Source organism: Palaemon carinicauda, chromosome 19, assembly GCF_036898095.1.
Source record: "Palaemon carinicauda isolate YSFRI2023 chromosome 19, ASM3689809v2, whole genome shotgun sequence".
In the NCBI taxonomy this organism is placed as follows: Eukaryota; Metazoa; Arthropoda; class Malacostraca; order Decapoda; family Palaemonidae; genus Palaemon; species Palaemon carinicauda.
Genome location: NC_090743.1, coordinates 118,067,318 through 118,087,249, shown reverse-complemented (window position 1 = coordinate 118,087,249; position 19,932 = coordinate 118,067,318). Strand labels below are relative to the sequence as shown.

The 19,932-nt window shown below is 42.3% G+C and overlaps 1 protein-coding gene across 1 annotated transcript in view; it reads left to right on the top strand.

The window, feature by feature from the left end:
* LOC137659280 (zinc finger BED domain-containing protein 4-like) overlaps positions 1-19,932 on the top strand; it is a 99,538-nt gene that overhangs the window by 58,312 nt on the left and 21,294 nt on the right. Inside the window, exon 3 of the mRNA XM_068394308.1 lies at positions 307-463. The gene's annotated coding sequence lies outside the window, so the exon portion shown is untranslated. The remainder of the gene's footprint in view (positions 1-306; positions 464-19,932) is intronic.

Below are 19,932 nucleotides of genomic sequence, written 5' to 3'. Positions count from 1 at the left end.
GTCATATTATTTAGCTTATTCAAACCAGATCTTACAGCAATTTCTTTTGTTATGGATAAGTCGACAGGAGGCATGATTTAATGTTACAATTAAGATAGTGTATCAAGAGTGTGAGGTAGATGTTGCATAAAATTTCTTGAAGTTCAATGTTGTTTTTGTAACTTTTCAAAATAGAATTTTACATTTTAAGTATGAATAATTGTAATACTTTCAAACTTGATGACCCAAGAATAATTCAACTTTTTTCCCCCTGAAAATTCCTTTACTAGATGAGCTATTATCTCAAATGACACTTCAATTTCACAGTGGATCGTATTGCTTGAACCAGCGTTCATTTGTATAGGAATGGAGCGACTGTATTTTGTCAGGAAGAGATGTGCTAGAGGATGAAACATCAAGGTCAACAGATACTGTGGCTTATTATTAAGTGATGCTGAGATATTACTTCACCTCTTAATGAACGGTAAGCGGAAGTACTATTGCAAAATATTAGTAATTCTTGGAGTGTAAAGCAGTATCTTTATGCATCTCTTGGGGTACTTGGGAATTTATCAATTGATATAATAAAATCTTTTGCAACTTTTTGTTCCCATGATGAATACTATTTATTTATTTGATTATTGGAAAATACTCATTAATCCTTTGAAATAAGTTTCAAAAGTTATTTTAATATTCTGGAAATCTCTTACCAGCTATGTACTGTACAGTAATTGTTCTTACACGAATGCAAACCTTTCCTTTTGATAGGAGTATGCTTTCAACTAAGCTAGATATGGATGTTAAAATTTATAACAAGACGGTATTTAGTTGGAGGGTCATTGAGTTCCCATTTTTGTTTTCAACTACTGGAGAGCACAGACAACCTTCTCGGTGTTCTCGTCTGGCCGTTTTAATCTTTGCTTTTCATTTTAGAAAATTGTGTTGGCAGATTGTTCCGTCTGGGGGTTATTAAGGAACAAGACAAGAATATGCAATTTTTTCTCAATGACAGTAGCTGTGTGAGTTTTCAGGGAAAACCTACCATTATCCACATGCAGTACTTGTTACCGTTGAATAACATTTCTGTTTGCTTTTTATTTTCTCACTAGTCTGACTTTACACAGTGATGAACATCATGTCTGTTTGCTGTTTATTTCCTTGCTAGTGTGGCCTTACACAGTTATGACAACCTAAAGAAGACGGCATTCATTAAACACTTATTTCCTCCATTGTAGGATATGAGGGATTTATGCCGCCAAGTGTTAAGGGGAGGTGCCCTCCCTTCTTTTTCCCTTGTGCCTTTCTGATCCTGTAAAGGTGCTAAGGGTATTTTACGTGGTAGTGCTGTCTCTTGGAAGAGTTTCCTGTGGTCTCTCTCTCCCTATGAATCATAGTCTTGGTCGGCACGATGCCATTAAAAATGAACTTCGTTTTTCTTCTCCACTGCCTTATCTTCGTTAGATTATTCACTGCAAATTCAAGAGGAAGGATGAGTAGAGACATCATCAAAGAAGTCTAAGAGATCAATTGTTAGGAATCACAAACAGGTAACTCACGGGGAAGAAGTGTGTGGTACCAAAAACCTCATTGTCTAGGAGTGTGAGTGCCCAGAGTTGTCTCGTAGCGAGAGCAAACATTGGCAAGCACAACTAGAGTATGGGGATAAGGACTCTCATTGGCAGTCAGTATGAAGAGTGCTACCCTCTTTTCATGGACCACCAATCTATCTTAAAACTGTGCATGCCAAAAACTATCCCATACTATTTCTGTTACCTGTACTTGGCCACTGTGCATGCAAAAAATTATCCCCTTAGTGGTAAGAAATGTTGCCACACAACTCTTTGGTCTCGACTGACTGCAGTGCCCTCAACTGAATATGCGAATGCAGTTCTAAGAATTATTGATCAACCGGAAATGTCTCACTCCAATCGGTCTCAGCTGACACTGTGTCTATGCTCTATGGGTACCATCACCTCGTGATCGGGTCTTGCCTTCTCTCCAAGTTATCATGGCGTTTGACAGGGCACTTGTTACTTTCTTCTCGGTGTTCTACACTGTCATATCAAGATTTTCCTGTGTGCAGAGAATGTGCAATGCATTCAGATCTTCATACGTTCTGAGACTAGTCTACATAAGATTTTCCTTCGCTTTGAGATCAGTCAACCTTCCCACTCGTCCTTGGGTTGTGTCTAAGCAGGTGACTTCTAAGGACTGCTCCGAACACTCGATTATCGATATGCCATATCGAATAAAAGTTGTGCAGTTGCGTAGAAAGATTCCTTATCAAAATTAGGTGTGTGTAAAGGTAATTTGAGCCTGCGCCCAACAAGCATAAATTAAGTGATTCATTTAGTGGTTGTGATCACCATTCAAAAGAGAACTTTGAATATTTTACCCAAAGTTCTCATGGATGGAGATTCCCTTCCCCCTGCTCCACCTCATGCATGCCAGCCACAGCTCTCCTCAAAGGTAACGTGAGAGTTTATTTGTCAGTGTTGATATTTGTTATTGTGGATTATTAGTTTGTAGTAATTTCTGATGTTCAAGGTTTTAATTTCTTCTTAAAACAACATTACTTACTTTATCACCTACCATAATACTGTCCATGTACTTTATCCTCTGCCTTGCCCTCGATCTCCTCCTCCCTATCCTCCCAGTGAGATATAAATGCTCTTTTTTAAATATTAAACTTAGCCGGTGAATATATATATAGCTTACGTCTCCGACGGTCGACAGATTCCAAAAACTCGCGAGTGATCGCCATGAAGGCTGCCGGGTGTGCCCACCAGCGCCGACTATCGGCCAGATACCGCACATACTTCTCCATAAATTCAGTTCTTCTCTGTCGGTGGTAGTGACAGCATTGGTTCCGCTCGCGCTTAACCTCAAGTTTCTACTGATTGTTGAAGTACTTGTTCATGGTTTTATGGCGTTCGCCGTGTTGGATTATTCTCAAGCAATACGATCTTCAAAAGAAATTCTTTTGAAAGGAGAGAAAATTTTACCCTTGCTTTTTTAATCTCTCTCTGGATTTTCCTTAGAGAAAAGATGGCCGACCCTTCCCTCAGTGTACGGAAGTGTGTTAAAGGCTTTTAGTAATTATTTTATCACTTTATAAATTATTGTTGATATTTATAGATTTACCTCTATATATTTTATATCTCACCCGTCTTTATTAGGCCTCTTTGATTCGCTTTCCATTTATACTAAACACCGAGATAAATTTTTTATTTTTGTTTATAAGCGACCTATGCCTATTCTTTGTAGGCGGTACTGACTTGGAAAACGAAGTTAAACAACGTTGAGCCCATTCAACTTTTATATTTGTTTAGATTGATGAGATGAATATTTTTAGAAATTATTTTAAGAAATTTATTCTTTGAATAGTCTTCGTGCTGTTTTCAAAGATGAACTAACGTTTGGTTTATTTATGCTACGCAGTTTGCACTCTATCGTTACGATAGAGTAAGAGAGAATCACGGTTTCACTTTGCAGAAAGAGTTAATCGATTTTGACGTTTTGTTCATTCTTCTTTCAAACTGAAGTTTTTTTAAATACTAATTTAAAGGAACATGTTAATTTTCAATTTCTTAGTCCTTTTAGTTTTTTCCTTTAGTCAAATAACCTTTTATTGACGAAGTCTCTTGTGAGTGACGAGAGAGAGAGAGAGAGAGAGAGAGAGAGAGAGAGAGAGAGAGAGAGAGAGAGAGAGAGAGACGATCCAAATCTTTATTCTCATTCAGATATTTACTCTCGTCCCAAGTCTCTGTACGGAGAGAGAGAGAGAGAGAGAGAGAGAGAGAGAGAGAGAGAGAGAGAGAGAGAGAGAGAGAGAGAGAGAGAGAGAGAGAGAGATAAAACGTTCTAGTTTTTATTCTCATCCCAAGGCACTGTACGGTGAGAGATTGAAAACGTAGTCCTTAGCGATCTAGTTTTAGTCTCCTCCCATGTCACTGATCTTTTTTAACTTTATATATTTCCGTTTTATTCTATATATATGTATATGTTTATTAATTTTGCATGTGTGATTCATTTTGTACTAATGAGCTTACATTATACAACATTTTTCGCAATTCTAATCTTTTGATTTAAGGGAGAATTGCGTGCTTCAGGTAGAAATCAGCTTTATTCATGTCTAATGTGAAATTATTAAAAAATGCAAGTGTCAGTGAAGAAAGTGCGAAAAACATGTTCAGTGTTGCGGAGGGTTCGTTTATTCGTGCTTGTCGCTTGCCTAGTCCGAGACCTCTTTCAGGCTCCCCTACCCCAGGGAGAAGGAATGTCGTAGGACCTAAGGAAGTGAGAGGTGTAAACCAACGAACGGACGTTCCCTCAAAGGTATCAGACGTTGCTCTTCAAGCACGTCCTTACCATAAGACAGGAGAGACGAAGTTCTCCTTGTCTTCCGTTGATTCGTCTTTTATAAAACCTTGGCGTAAGGTTTCGAGACCGATGAAACGTAAATTAGTTCCTTCAGAACAAGATCAACGTCTTAGATGTAGTCATCATGAGAGTCCCGTTCATGTACAGACGTTTCCGACGTCACGATCTATTCCGAGTATGGTTGATCCGTAGTTAGAGGTGTTTTGCAAGATATGCTGTTAAAGCTTTCTTCTTTAATGAAAGCTTACGATCCTGTTCCTGTGCGAAAGGATCCTTTGCTTGTTGTACGTCACAGTTCTGGGATACGTGATTCAGGTCTTCAACCTTCTAAACGAGATTTGTTACGTCACGCTGACGTTATCCCTAGTGTCAGCTTTGCTGTTCAACGAGATGCGGAGCATAAATCTCGAGGTAACTTTGATCGACAGTCAGTTAAGTCGAGTCATTACTTTGATCAGCAGTCACTGCAGTTCCGCCGAGACTTTGAACGTCAGCCACCGCTGTCACAACGTGACGTTGAGCTGCAGACACCGCAGACACGACGTTACGTTGAGCGGCAGACACCGTAGACACGACGTGACGTCGAGTGTCAGTCACCGAAGTCACGATTTAGCATCGTACAGCAGTCACCGCTGTTACTACGTGACGTTTGAACGTCAGTCACTTCAGTCTCGACGTGTAGTAGAATAACTTTCTCTGCAGTCACAACGTGACATCGACCCTCCAACTTTAACTTCTGTTCATATACAAGTTGATGTAGCCTGTTAGGCTTTTCCTTCACGTCATTCTGAATATAAAGCTCCTTCTCGCAAGACTTTAGATTTATCAGATGATGTGCCTTCTGAAGAAGAAGTTGATGACCCCCTTTCAACTAGTGTACCTTTGGGGATTCATTCAGAAGAGGAGGAACCTAGGGTTGTCCAACAATCCCTTGATTTTAAATTATGAATTTCTTTAGGGAAATTTTGTCCTACTCATTTTGTAACGGCTGCTCCACGTTCTCCGCCGTCTGAGTTTACTCTTGGCATGACTTTCTTCGACTCCTACACATACGAAGTCAGTTCTCTCTCGTTCTTCCAAGAGAGCCATGCTCTTACTGGGAGACTGGTTGGAATCCAGGAGAAGTTTAGGAAAGTCTGCTTTTGCTTTTCCTCCTTCTTAAATTAGCTTCTCGCTCGAGTGTCTGGTGTGACACAGGAGAAGTTCCCGGCTTGGGAGTACCTGCCTCTGCCCAGGGAGACTTCTTAAACCTAGTGGACTCTCCTCGTCGTCTAGCCATGAGACGCTCCAAGATTTTATGGTCTTCTTCAGAGCTAGACCATCTTCTGAAAGGAGTTTTTCGAGCGTTTGAAGTATTTAATTTTTTGGATTGGTCCCTGGGAGCCTTAAGTAAGGAGTTTTCTCCAGCGGACAATGTATTGCTGTACAAATTATGTCATGCATGAACAAGGTCATAAGGGATGGCTCCAATGAACTGGCAGCCACGTTCACTGCAGGAGTGCTTAAGATGTAAGTGCAATCAATGTGTTCATTGTCAAGACAAAGTTCACGATGAAGACTACCAAATCTGTCTTGGCAGCAGTAAGGGAAGGCGACTGGATGGTCTCTCTCGACCTTCAGGATGCATACTTCCACATCCCGATTCATCCAAACTTTCAACAATGTCTGAGGTTTGTGGACGGGAAAGTAGTGTAACAATTTCGAGCACTGGGCTTCGGCCTCAGTCCTACTCCTCTTGTTTTTACAAGGCTCATGCAAAATGTAGCAAGCTTTCTACATTTTTCAGGGATCAGAGCCTCCCTTTATTTTGACGACTGGCTAATCAGGGCGTCGTCATTAAATGGCTGTCTGGAGAACCTCAAATGGACATAGACCTAACCAAGGAGCTAGGTCTCATAGTGAACGTAGAGAAGTCGTAACTTACTCCATCCCAGACTGTTCTTTATTTGGGGATGGAGATACAGTGTCGAATTTTTCGGGCCTTTTCGTCTCCCACAAGAATGGAACAAGCTCTGTTAAAAGTCCGTCACTTGCAAGAGAAAAACAGTTGCTCTGTAAGAGTTTGAACGAGCCTCGTGGGGACTCTTTCATCGCTGGAGCAGTTTATCTCTCTGGGGAGACTCAACCTTTGCTCTCTCCAATTTCACTTAAACCATTGGAACAAGGAGAAGGGCTTAGAGAGTATCTCTATCCCAATCTCCAACTCAGTCAAGACATGTCTGACTTGGTGGGACAGCAACGTCAGACTTCGAGAAGGTCTTTCGCTTGCGATCAAGAACCCAAACCATGTGTTGTATTCAGATACATCGGATTTGAGTTGGGGAGCGCCACTGGACAGTCTGGAATGCTCGGGTCTTTGGTCCACGGATCAGAAGAAACTCCATTTAAGGCAAGAAACATCTCTTTTTTGACGAGATTCGTGCAAGGAGAAATGAATGTCTTAGCGGACTGCCTCAGCAGAAGAGGACAACTCATCTCCATGGAGTGGACGTTGCACAAGACTGTGTGCGAGAAGCTATGGATGACATGTGGTCAACCCACCATAGATCTTTTTGCGACTTCACTGACAAAGAGGCTCCCAACTTACTGCTCTCCAGTTCCAGATCCAGAGGCAGCCCACATAGACGCTTTCCTGCTGGACTGGTCTCACCTAGATATCTATGCCTTCCCACCATTCAAGATCCTAGACAAGGTTCTTCAGAAGTTCGCCTCTCATGAAGGGACCAGGTTGACGTTGGTTGCTCCCCTCTGGCCCGCGAGTGAGTGGTTCACAGAGGTACTTCTATGGCTAGTAGACATTCCAAGAAGTCTACCGTTGCGGATGGATCTCCTGCGTCAGCCTCACGTAAAGAGATTTCATCAAAGCCTCCCCGCACTTCGTCTAGCTGCCTTCAGACTATCGAAAGACTCTCTAGAGCTCGAGGGTTTTCGAAGGAGGCAGCTAGAGTGATCGCGAGGGCTAGAAGATCCTCTGCCATCAGGATTTATCAATCTAAATGGGAGGTATTTAGAGACTGGTGCAAGTCCTCCTCTATTTCCTCTTCCAGTACCTCTGTAGCGCAGATTGCAGATTTTCTGCTTTATCTGAGAAATGGTCGCTCCCTCTCTGCATCTACCTTTAAAGGCTACAGAAGCATGTTAGCTTCTGTTTTCAGGCATAGAAATTTGGGTCTATCTAATAACAAAGATCTTCAAGACCTTCTTAAGTCTTTCGAGACTTCCAAGGAGCGTCATATTTCTACTCCTGCTTGGAACTAGGACGTGGTCCTGCAGTTCCTTATGTCAGACAGGTTTGAACCGTTAAGTTCGGCCTCCCTGAAGGATCTTACCCTCAAGACTCTTTTCTTGGTGAGCTTGGCTTCTGCGAAAAGGGTTAGTGAGATACATGCTTTTAGCAAGAATATCAGCTTCTCCGCTAATAAAGCAGTATGCTCTCGTCAGCTTGGTTTTTTGGCCAAAAATGAACTTCCGTCTCGTCCATGGCCTAAATCGTTTGAACTTCCCAGTCTATCTGAGATTGTTGGGAATGAAGTTGAAAGAGTGCTGTGCCCTGTTAGAGCTCTTAATTTTATTTATCTAGAACTAAACCGCTGTGAGGTTTTTCAGAGGCCTTATGGTGCTCCGTTAAAAAGCCCTCTTTGCCTATGTCGAAGAATGCGTTGTCTCATTTTATTAGACTATTGATTAGAGAGGCACACTCTCATTTAAGTGAGAAGGATCGTAATTTGCTTAAAGTTAAGGCTCATGAAGTTAGAGCGGTAGCAACTTCTGTAGCATTTAAACAAAATAGATCCCTTAGAAGTATTATGGACGCGACCTTTTGGAGAAGCAAGTCGATGTTTGCTTCATATTACTTGAAAGATGTCCAGACTCTTTATGAGGACTGCTACACGTTGGGACCATTCGTAGCAGCGAGTGCAGTAGTGGGTGAAGGTTCTACCATTACATTCCCTTAATCCCAATATCCTTTTAATCTTCTCTTGAAATTTTTAATATTGTTTTGGGTTGTACGGGAGACTAAGAAGTCTTTCGCAATCTTTTGATTAGGCCGGTGGTCAAAATATTGTTTCTTGAGAGCGCCCAGATTAAGGGTATTGATGAGGTCCTGTTGTAGGGGTGTTCACACTGATTATAACAGCTCCTAGAAGTCTTTCAGCATCCTGAGAGGATCGCTGGGCTTCATATGGATAGCGGACTAATGAGTCAGAGTATTCATCAGAGTCAGCTTCCTTATCAGGTACCTATACTTAAGTTTGTTTTTTTAATATTTGTCAAAAACTCTTGAGCATATACGCCTTTATTGTTTTAATACTGGTCTCTACCCACCACCATGGGTGTGAATCAGCTATATATATATTCACCGGCTAAGTTTAATATTTAAAAATGATATTTTCAATTTAAAATAAATTTTTGAATATACTTACCCGGTGAATATATATAATTTAAGGCCCTCCCTTCCTCCCCGATAGAGACCCTACGGACTGAGAAGAACTGAATTTATGGAGAAGTATATGCGGTATCTGGCCGATAGTCGGCGCTGGTGGGCACACCCGGCAGCCTTCATGGCGATCGCTCGCGAGTTTTTGGAATCTGTAGACCGTCGGAGACGTAAGCTATATATATATTCACCGGGTAAGTATATTCAAAAATTTATTTTAAATTGAAAATATCATATTTTTTTTTTTTTATAACTTGCCTAACAAAACTCGGGTGTGTCTTTTTTTATTTCCTTTACCATTACCTACTTATTTGTTACTCTATCCCTCCAAGATAATCTGAGCATCCTGTAAAACCCCATCTCTTTTGTATTTAGCATGGTTCCCAGTTCTCTTGTTCAGCTCTCTGATCCATACATAAGGGTAGACCAAACAAATATTCTCAAAGCTCTAATTCTTTTGTCTGTGCACCAATTCTATTTTTGTCAGTAGATTTTTCACGTTTTTAAAGTAATTTTTAGCTATCCGGATTCTCTTCTCTATTTCTTGTTTTGCTCTACCATCTTGAGTCACCAAACTTGCCTGCTGCCAGTTTTCTCTATCTATGATTCAGATTGTTATCGATGTTGACTGCTGCCAGTTTTCTCTATTTCTATCCATGATGTCAGATTGTTATCGATGTTGACTGCTGCCAGTTTTCTCTATCTATGATTCAGATTGTTATCGATGTTGACTGCTGCCAGTTTTCTCTATTTCTATCCATGATGTCAGATTGTTATCGATGTTGACTGCTGCCAGTTTTCTCTATTTCTATCCATGATGTCAGATTGTTATCGATGTTGACTGCTGCCAGTTGCCTCTATTTCTATCCATGATGTCAGATTGTTATCGATGTTGACTGCTGCCTGTTGCCTCTATTTCTATCCATGATGTCAGATTGTTATCGATGTTGACTGCTGCCAGTTTTCTCTATTTATATCCATGATGTCACATTGTTATCGATATTGCCTGCTGCCAGTTTTCTCTATCTATGATTCAGATTGTTATCAATGTTGACTGCTGCCAGTTTTCTCTATTTCTATCCATGATGTCAGATTGTTATCGATGTTGACTGCTGCCAGTTTTCTCTATTTCTATCCATGATGTCAGATTGTTATCGATGTTGACTGCTGCCAGTTTTCTCTATTTCTATCCATAATGTCAGATTGTTATCAATGTTGACTGCTGCCAGTTTTCTCTATTTCTATCCATGATGTCACATTGTTATCGATATTGCCTGCTGCCAGTTTTCTCTATCTATGATTCAGATTGTTATCGATGTTGGCTGCTGCCAGTTGCCTCTATTTCTATCCATGATGTCAGATTGTTATCGATGTTGACTGCTGCTGTCATTGGACACCAATATAAGTTTGTTATAAGTCTAATGCCATCTAGGTTCTAATCTACAGGATCTCTCTTAGGTCTGTTTATCTCAATTTATCGCTTGCGTTCACATGATCAGTAAAGCACATACAGTATACACATCTTTTTGCATGTCTATAGATCTTTCTGTTATCATTCTTATGATAAAAATAACATTTCTAGTACCTTTCCTCTTAACAAAACCATACTGTTCTTCAGCAGTTTTTTTCTTTAACTTTTGTTTTATTCCGTTTTAAATTACTTTCAGTATAATTTTTGTGATTTGACTCGGTAAGATTATTGCTCTAAATAAATTATATTCCACTGCAACCAGGTTTCTTAGATATTACGAAAATGGAATTATGCATCTCTTTTAGAATGTCTCCTTTTTCATATGCTTAGCTAACTACAATTTTTCTTATCTCAAAATCCCCACTTGCTAATATTTCATTTTTCTTGTTACCATAACATGGGATTTTTTCCCTTTTGAAATTTTTAATAATACTAATTATTTCTTCATCTATGGGCCATTATTTGTAGTCTTGGTTTCTCACCCTTGTTGTCTTCAAAAAGGTCCTTTACCTATTCCTCCCAACATTTCAAGACATCTTCAGTCTCCATCACAATTACTCCCTCCCTGTTTTTATGCAGTTTCTTTTTCCGTTCTCTTCCTTGCCACCTCTTATTTTTTGTCTGCTGCATCCGATGCTTGTCTAATTTCAAAGTTCAGCTCTTGGTACCTTTGTGGGTTCCTTTCTTTATGCTCTCTTATCTTTTCCATTATATCCAAGATCCTGTCAGTCATTCATCTCAGTCTCCCCGTTTATTCTTGCTCGGGCACCATTTTCTTCGTTGGTTCGTTTGAAAATGAGTGTGCAGTATATGACAGATGTAGAAGGCATAAAGGAATTTTTTTTTTTATTTCCTATTGCTCAAACTAGTGTCCTTAAGCACTCGACGACATTTATCTACTGAATGATTTCAGTAATTGCCGCCTTCAACCCTCCCACAGAAGGATTGCCCAGCATTGAGTCGGACTTCCTACTGAGGATGGAGCATCTGGTAATAACAATAACATGAGAACAGCAAGAATCTTCTCTTCGGAGGTCTTGGCTACAGAGGCAACGCAACTGTTCCTACACTAACAAACTTAATGGTTGACAGTGAAAAATTCTTTAGAGCTTGTTCGATCGGGCAGCTCCCCCAGAAATTACTCCAGTGATTCTTGAAGTATCGCTGGTTTCAGTGGTATAGGAATACAGGCTGTTCTACCCTTGCAACTGAACTAGTTGTGGGAACTAGTCATTCCCAGAAAATATACAGTTCAGAGATGTATTAGATGAAAGATGAGGTGCACACCTTCGCAGAATAATTGGATGTACTTTTAGCACAAGCAAGGAGACTTATAGATCATCCCAGATTTGAGCATATTTAGGACAGATTGCATTTACCATACCTTAACTCTCAGGAAGAACCTGTCTGTGGTGCAGTTCTGGAAGACAGATGTATTGTAACAACAGACAATTCTCTGCCCACTATTTCTGGGAGTATGCACCCACAGGTCCCTGGATCTCTTTATACTTGGCCCCATGGTAGTTGCTCAGCTGATTGTATAGCTCCTTCACAGGACAAGAAACACCTCGGCTAAGGTAAAGGTCGTGATCAAAATCTAGAACGAGAGCCAAGATTGATTGGAATTTTATTTGATTGGTCGAATGCTAGATGCAATTAACCTGCATGATCAAGCATCTCAAAAAGACAAGTTTTGTTTGGTAGTATCTCACTCATCCTTCCAGATGAGATTGCAGATGGGAAAATGTGTGCAAACCTCTTTCATAACTGACTATATATATAGACAACATATCCTTCACACAGCTATTGGTTCCTCCATGACAGGGGAGGGTGAATTGTGGCATCCTATCCGTATCAACCAAACTCAGCTGAACTCCACGTCAGGCAAGGAGGACCGATGAGGAAAAAATTCCCCTTGTTCCGACACTTAATACAAACCTTACACCCTTTACATTGGAGTATTATTTCGGCGACGAAACCAGCCATTATAGTTTTGCGAGTTGTAATTACCCTCTGCTAGTTAGCGGAAGGGATTAGCAGGGATAGAACAACCACCCCGCTCACACAAGCACTAGTAAACAAACTTCACTTTATTTTGGCTCGGTAGAGTAAAGACATAAGTCTTTCTCTCCCGTTAGAACCTTTGGTTTGATTAAAAGCAACAGGCCTAAAAGTTTAAAGTCTTTTTTTTTTTTTTAGATGATGACCCCGGACTTCCCTTTAATAGGAATTCTATTGCTTCCCTTATCGAAGTAATGCCGCCCATCTCCGAAGGAAGTCTCTTTATCTAATGTTGTGCGGCAACTCCTACCTTCCTTGGGGCTCTCATTTGTTGATTCCCCCCTCCCCCTGAGACTCTGTAGGTCTTTGACCCAAAGAGTTTTGCACCCGCTCAGCTGTTTTGGTCTCGGCTTCTGCTTACTACTTACTTACTTACTATACTTGTCTGGTGACCCCTTCGGAAGAAACCCAGGGTCTACCTTCAGCTTTGTCCCAAAGGTGGTTCATGGAATAGATCTTTTGGCTGGGTTTTCCCGTTCGGAAGGGAGACGCAAGTGAGCTGTCTGGAGGTCTGCCTCCAGGTGTTGGGTAACTCCTTTCCAAGGGAGAGTTACCCTCCACCAGCCACTGGCCAACAATCTTCTCGCTTGTGGGTTGAATTTCCAACAGCAGCCAAAGGGGTTGGTTGCTTTTCCTGCACATGGGAGAGTCTACCATCACTCGAGTGATTTACTCAACGGGGATTCCTCCAATGGGAATTGCATTTGTCCATAACTCTCCTTGCTCTTTGGAGCAAAGCCCTTCGGAGCTTGCCGACGAAAGAGTTAGGTGACTGCTAACAGTTCCTAGTCATCGCTACCGTACCCTCAGGGCACAAAAAGTCTCTCGTTTGCAACTTCCCTTTGGGGTCTTTGCCACAGATGGTGATGACTGCCGACATTATGCCTTTGGCCATAACCAAGCACTTAGTATTTTGTGAGGCTAGGTCATTCAGGACCTATGCCTCATGGTTTCCACCTCTTACAAGAGAGAGACTACTTGTAGGCTATAAGTCTTCGGGGTTATTTCCTATATCGTGCCTCTTGGGGCACAAGAGAGCTCCTGGAGCTTTGTGAGGCCACACCCTTCGGGAGCTGCGCTTCATGGGTTCAAACTGTTACTAGGTAGAAATGGCTGGTATTCAAGTCCGGCACAGCCTTGACATAAGGCTACTCACCAACCTCCTGTGGATTTAGGATGAGCATGAGCTCTTCAGAAAGACTGTAGTTTCACAATGAAGTCATGCACAGTGTTGTGCACCCATCCAATGAGCCCTGGTGAGGTGGGTTGGGGAGCTCTTCTGTCTGATGAAGGTTTGCGAGCAACCTGGCCTTAGTACCCATTGCGAGTTTGTGAGACCCTACTCGCAAGTGACCAAAGTAGCGCACAGAGCTTCAGTTTACTGTTGCCTGTAGTGCACGGTACTTCGGTTGCGTACAGAGCTTCAACTTAATTACCTATATCTGTCCTTGCAGGTAAGATTCAATTCTCTCCTCTCCATGCCTGAAAACTTTAAATCAATCAATCAATCTCTCCTCTCCAATGGTTGCTAGCGCCCAATAGCATTCACCAACGCTTGCCAGCGTTCTACAATACTCACCAGCGCTCGCTGGTACTTGTCAGCACTCGCCAGCGCCCGCTAGCATTTGCGAGAGCTTGCTGGCACTTAATGGTGTTTGCTGGCAAACCTGAATAAACCTACCTTGTGTTTGTGTTCTATGCATTCTAGGCCAACAAACTCTTACATGCAAAACTACGCCTCTTCGTGGGAGACTCCCGTCCTTGAGGTTTGCAACAGGCATTCGCTAACACCATCATAAGAAGCTGAAATGAACTCCGGTTGTGCATGTGCACTTGCCGAGACAAAACCTCAGGGTTATTGCTACAAATACCGTTTATTGCCGATCACTTATGGGTGCCGTGTGCCATCATTGTGCCCCTTTGGCACAACTAGTCTCGTTAGATGCTGAGTTTCGTGGAATGTAATCCTTCGGGGTTACTTTCTTTGGCTTGTTACCCTACGGATGGAGAGTTCTTAGGAGTATTCACACAACGAGTTTGTGAGACATACCTTTGCAAGCTAATTTTTAGCAAGCCTCTAGTCCCCCATGCTTATGAAGTCAGGAATGTCTGCAGATTCCTGCCATTCAAAAGAATTTCTCTGTGATGCAGGTGTTACAAGGTGGGGGGGGGGGGAAACAAACAGCGGCCACCAACCACTACCTGCAAGACATAACCCTCAGGAACCTCAATAAATTTACCTTAGATCCTGTGGTGGCGACACAAAACATAGTCAATAACACCTCTGCTTCCTTGTCGGACAAATAGCAGTTGAGGGCAGATGTTAACCGCAAGACAGACTAGAATGAATGTGTGAGTGACTGGGCACTTCTTATTTATTCTCCCCTCACTAGGGGCTCAGCATCTAAGGAACACTGCAAGCTGACCTCCTCTGGCTACAGGTGGATACCATGCTCTTCATACAACCTGGTATATAGATATATATTTGTTGTACCCATCCTGCATGCGAGGTGGAGTCGGGCAATATTTAGGTTAAGTTAGGGATTTAGCTCCAATTACACTTACCTGGTCGTCACATTACTAAATTCTACGCCAGCAGTGATTGCCCAGGCCGTCATCTTTTAGGATCACGAGGTGTCTAGGGTCCCTCTAGACACCTCTTCATAGCACAGAGGGTCACCACGGAACAGTCTCCAGCCAGTTGGTTTTAAGGACTAGCACCCACCACGGGACGAGTCTCCTATGTTAAGATCGTTCCCAACATTCTTGCCACAATACCAAAGTGATGTTTGTTTACTAGTCCATGTGTAAGTGAGGTGGTTGGTCTACCCCCTCCGATAACTAGTGGAGGGTAGTTAAACCTTCCAAAACTCTAATGGCTGGTTTCAGCTATCGCCGAATACTCCTATGTAAAGAGCTTCGGGTTTGTATAGTTAGGAAAAATGAAAAAATAATCATTCCAAATTTGTCTGTTTTGTTTTGGATGTTGGCTACCTCCCAAAATTGTAGGAAGTGCCATGTTAGATAGGGAGGTTAGATGACCATCTACCAGTTCTTGGTAGTGGACCTAGGCTAACACTTGTCGCATCTTATGGCCAAGTCATTAGGAGGCTGACAGAAGGCGTCACTTTCTTTACTGGATCAAAGTGCTTTGACATTACCTGGAAAAGTAAAGCAGTTTGGTTATGGGAACTCCCTCCCTCTTAAGGGTAATTTTCATATTGACGAAGATATTTATTCATGTAGGATCAAATCACAAATTCTGACAAGTAATTCATATTTCTTTGATCCATACAAACCCTGAGTCATTTAAGTTACACTTCTTCCCACACCACAATTCTTAGGCTTAAGGTCAAAGTTAGAGCTAAGTGGCTTGGCATTTGGGTGGGGCTTACCCCCCCCCAACCTCCAGCTAACTACCAACACCGTTTGAATAATTTCATTGGCAGATCATCGTGTGCAAGGGAAAAGTAAGAGGATTTGCAGTATTTCCTGATATCTATAGCTGTGTGACAGTTGTCTGCAATATGCTAATGCCTCTATTCTTTTTTCTATCAGACATTAGTCTTATTTGTTGTTTATTCCCTCGTGAATGTGTCCTTGTGATATCAATGTCATCGTAATCCTGATCGTTGTGCTCTGTCAGAGGAAGATGGTTGGTTTGTTGCTGTAGTGTGAAGGGAAAAGGCAGTACCCTTCCAATTTACTTCAGTGCCCTCCAGATCTTGGGAAGACCCTAAAGAGGTATCACCTGGTTGTGCTGTGTTTTTTTATAGACCTTTTCCAACATAAGTGTTTCATCATCTGTCTGTATAGCCCTGCAGAAGTCAAACTTGAAGTTCTTCCTTCTCTTTTGCCTCATCTCATGAGGGGCTTTTGCTGCTTCTCGTCTTCAAAGTCCAGGAAAACTGATCATCTGGAGTCACGCACCTGGAGTTGCATACGCTTGACTCCTACCATTTCTCTCCCCTCTTGAGAGACTGCGTTCATCTCTTGTATGGATCACCCATTGCAGACGACAGCTGCCATATGTATGTGCTCATACGCGACAGTGTACATGCACCATCTCCATGCATACTGGGCTACCTTCCACACTCATGTGAGATCCACATGCACGATGGTCCACACACTTTCTCCACCTATACCGTATGCATGCTCCATGCTTTCAGCCTCAGAATACAGTACTTTCCAAGCACACCCAAGACTCACTGCACTAGATCTCCATTATCAAGAAATGTGAGTGTTTTAACATTGAGAAATGTGATATTGTCAGACCGTCTATAGTCATCTTGCTGACAGACTCTCCATGCACCAAAGATCGTTGTTCACCTGTGATCCACATGTATAGGCTTGGCTCTTACTCGCTTCGAGTGCAATATCACCACTGCCTACCACGCATGCACACTGACGGTATGCCTACCTTTCATATGCTTTTTGATGGTACTGCCTACCATGCATACACACAAACAGATGGTACTACCTACCATGCATGTACACAAGATGTCCATGAGTACGGCCACGGACGTTAATACCTACCACGTGTACGTGCTTAACGTGCTCTCCACACTCAGGATCTTCACTCACCAAGAGGAAGTAAGAGAAAGCCAGTTCCCACTACATAACACTTGTAAATGTTTAACGTGCATACACACCCCACATTCCCAGTCTCCCCGAGTGTTCGATCTTCATTCGCTTCATGTTATTGCGTTGCTTGACACACACGGTCACCTGTCACCTTATTCTTCTCAGCATTCTACACCAGCGTATTGAGAGTTCTGCCTACATTCAAATATCCTGTCATGCTCTGACGCTAGTCTATGTCATGATATATCACGCTCAAAGGCGGTACTTTCATACTTATCCTCGTGTACAGTCATTGCAGGGGATTTCTCAGCTACTTTTAGAGGACAAGAAGGCATGTACAAAAGAAGTCCAAGAAGACCGATCCACAGGAGTTGTGAACATGCGACTCCTACCTTTTCTCTCACAATAAAAAAGACAGTCTGGTACCCCGAATGTACCAAATAGTGCACTGGACAGTCTTGCTACTTCACCCGATGAAAATGACGTTGTCCAAGATGTCCGATCAACGTAGCTGCGTGTGTGTTTATCTCTTGCCGCGTATACAAGGACAACATGTGCCAAGAGAAGTGATAAATACCAAGATTGTATCTAGCTCTTATGGGTCAAAACTCTATTACCCTTATTGAGAGGGACAAAATGACAGATTTCTTTCCCGTCAGTTTCTGAGAGACAATGAAATCAGGGCAGTTCTGAATGCTCTGTCATAGAAATGTCATTGGCAAAAGACTTCACTACCACGTTGCCACTCTTTTACATCTGCCCATCAGAAACTAAAGCACACAATGATTCTCCAACCTGAGGACACAGTAGCAAGATGCACCTAAGCCTCTGAGGAGTTAGATCTTCAACTTGTTGTCATTGTTCTACAAAGTTTCATCTCAATTCTGTTCTTGATACGGTACGAGAATACACAAGAATGATTTTCCCAAGCTGCTGAGGCTTCGGATGTGACACCACGTACTGTACTCAAAAATTGAGATAAGACCTGTGAAGACTGATTTTTCAGTCTTTACTGACTTTGTCTAACCTTGCTTAATGTACTTATAAGGGGTGATGTTGTACCACCCTCCAAGCCAACCCAGGGAGGTAGATTGGTATGAGATATAGGTGCTCAAGCTCCTGCTACCAGTTCTCATACCCCTCTTGCTCCTCCACCTTTTAAAGAGAGGGCGAACACACCGTGACCTCTTCTCATGTTAGTGGATTAGTGTGATCAGTCCATCCCGTTCGGGATATTGACCTTTTCCTTTATATGGTTTCCTGGAGGAACAGTGTTGTACCAAAACCTAACCCTCCAGGGGAAAGTGTTTTGGTACGAGATGCAGACCAAGATTAAGCGATGCTAGTTAGGAGACTGGCAGGCGACCTTGTCCCTCGCGCCTTGGAAAATTTGGGGTCACTTCATTGATGACGAGACTTTAGAAAATCGAGAGAACTAACGCTATGTACTAAGAGCATTTCAACTTGGGTGGACGATTTCTGTATGTTCTTGCCTCGTACGCAAGACAGGAGCTTTCGCATCGGGAGTGTTTTCTTCCCCAGGGAGTATGTTTTGTTATGTTGTATACGGGTTTACATGCCTACCATCACTGCTTGTTATTGTATGAAAACAAACATGCGCATCACTGTGCATGATGATAGGCACTGCACTCCTTTCCTTTCCCTCTTCAAGTAAGGCATGGAGCATGAGCCAGAAGCAGTTGATCATTCATCAAGAGAGATCAGTAAACGCTCTATCATCCTTCCGCCTCTTCATATTGGGGATTGCCCTGTTCCTTCCGTCTCCTCCTACTGGGGATTGCCCTGTTCATGGAGAGGCTGGCGAATGTCTTAAAAGGAAAGAAGTACTCTCCAAAGATTATTGGAGAAGCACAGACCGACATTAGTCCATTACCAATGAAGATGGGTGATCATACAGCACTTGGTAATGCACTTCATTCATAAGTTATCAACAAAACTTCTTCCATTTTACAGAGGGTGGTTCTGGCTGTCCCCAGTGATCGGTGTATCCATATGGCAATGTAGGGTAGCTGTCAATGAGATTCATTCCTACTAGGAAATGTTATCGTCGACAAGTTTAGTTGCTTAGGGGCAAGCACTAAGAGTGGGCAGATCCTTGCATTCCCTAGTAGTGAAGAAGATTTTGACTTTGTAAGGTTTCTCGTCGATTGATATGTTCGTCAACCATCTCGGCAAAAAGCTTCTGATCATCTGCTCTACAATGCTAGGGCCATCAGCAGATTGGTGAATCTTTTTCAACACCCTGGTATCTGTGTGTATGCCTTTCTTCCTGATTCACAGAGTAATCAAGAGATTGTTGATTACTACAAATCTCAGAGTTACACCAGAAGGGTATCCAAACCTGTTGACGCTCGTAGCCAGTGTACTGAAAGAACTATCACTATTGTGGCCCACCCTGATTAGGGAGCATAACTCGGCAACATCCCACGTAATGGGTCGAGATTATCCAGAATCTCCAAGCGGAAGACTTTTTGCAGCACTGAGCAGTTGTCTTGATATCTACATAGATTCTCTACAGAATCTATCTAAGCAAAGGTCCATCTTCTATAATTGGTATTGCAGAGGGGGTTTACTAAAACAGTCTGAGCCCCTCTTCAACTGAAAGCTTAGTTCACCTGGGTCTCGGTGGTTAAGGCTTATCACTTGCCTTATAACCAGGCATTTGGAGAAGTCTTATCTTAATAGGGATTTTAAGCCACCTGTGTGGGATGTGATCAATGTTCCCAAGTTCCTCTAGAGGGTTGCATCAGATATAGAGTCGGAACTTAGACCTCCTTGTCCTAGCCTCAGCAAAACTAATAGGTGAACTTCATGGAATTTCCTGTGTCATCAGTCAATTTTAAGGATGGAAGGTTTCATCCACCCCCCCCCCTGTTTGAGTCCACTATCTCCTCCCTTAATGATCTGGACAATTTGCTGCTTTGTTCTTCGACGGTATTGCAGCACCAAAATCATTTCTGAACTGTAAACATACCGTATCTAAGATGACCTGGTT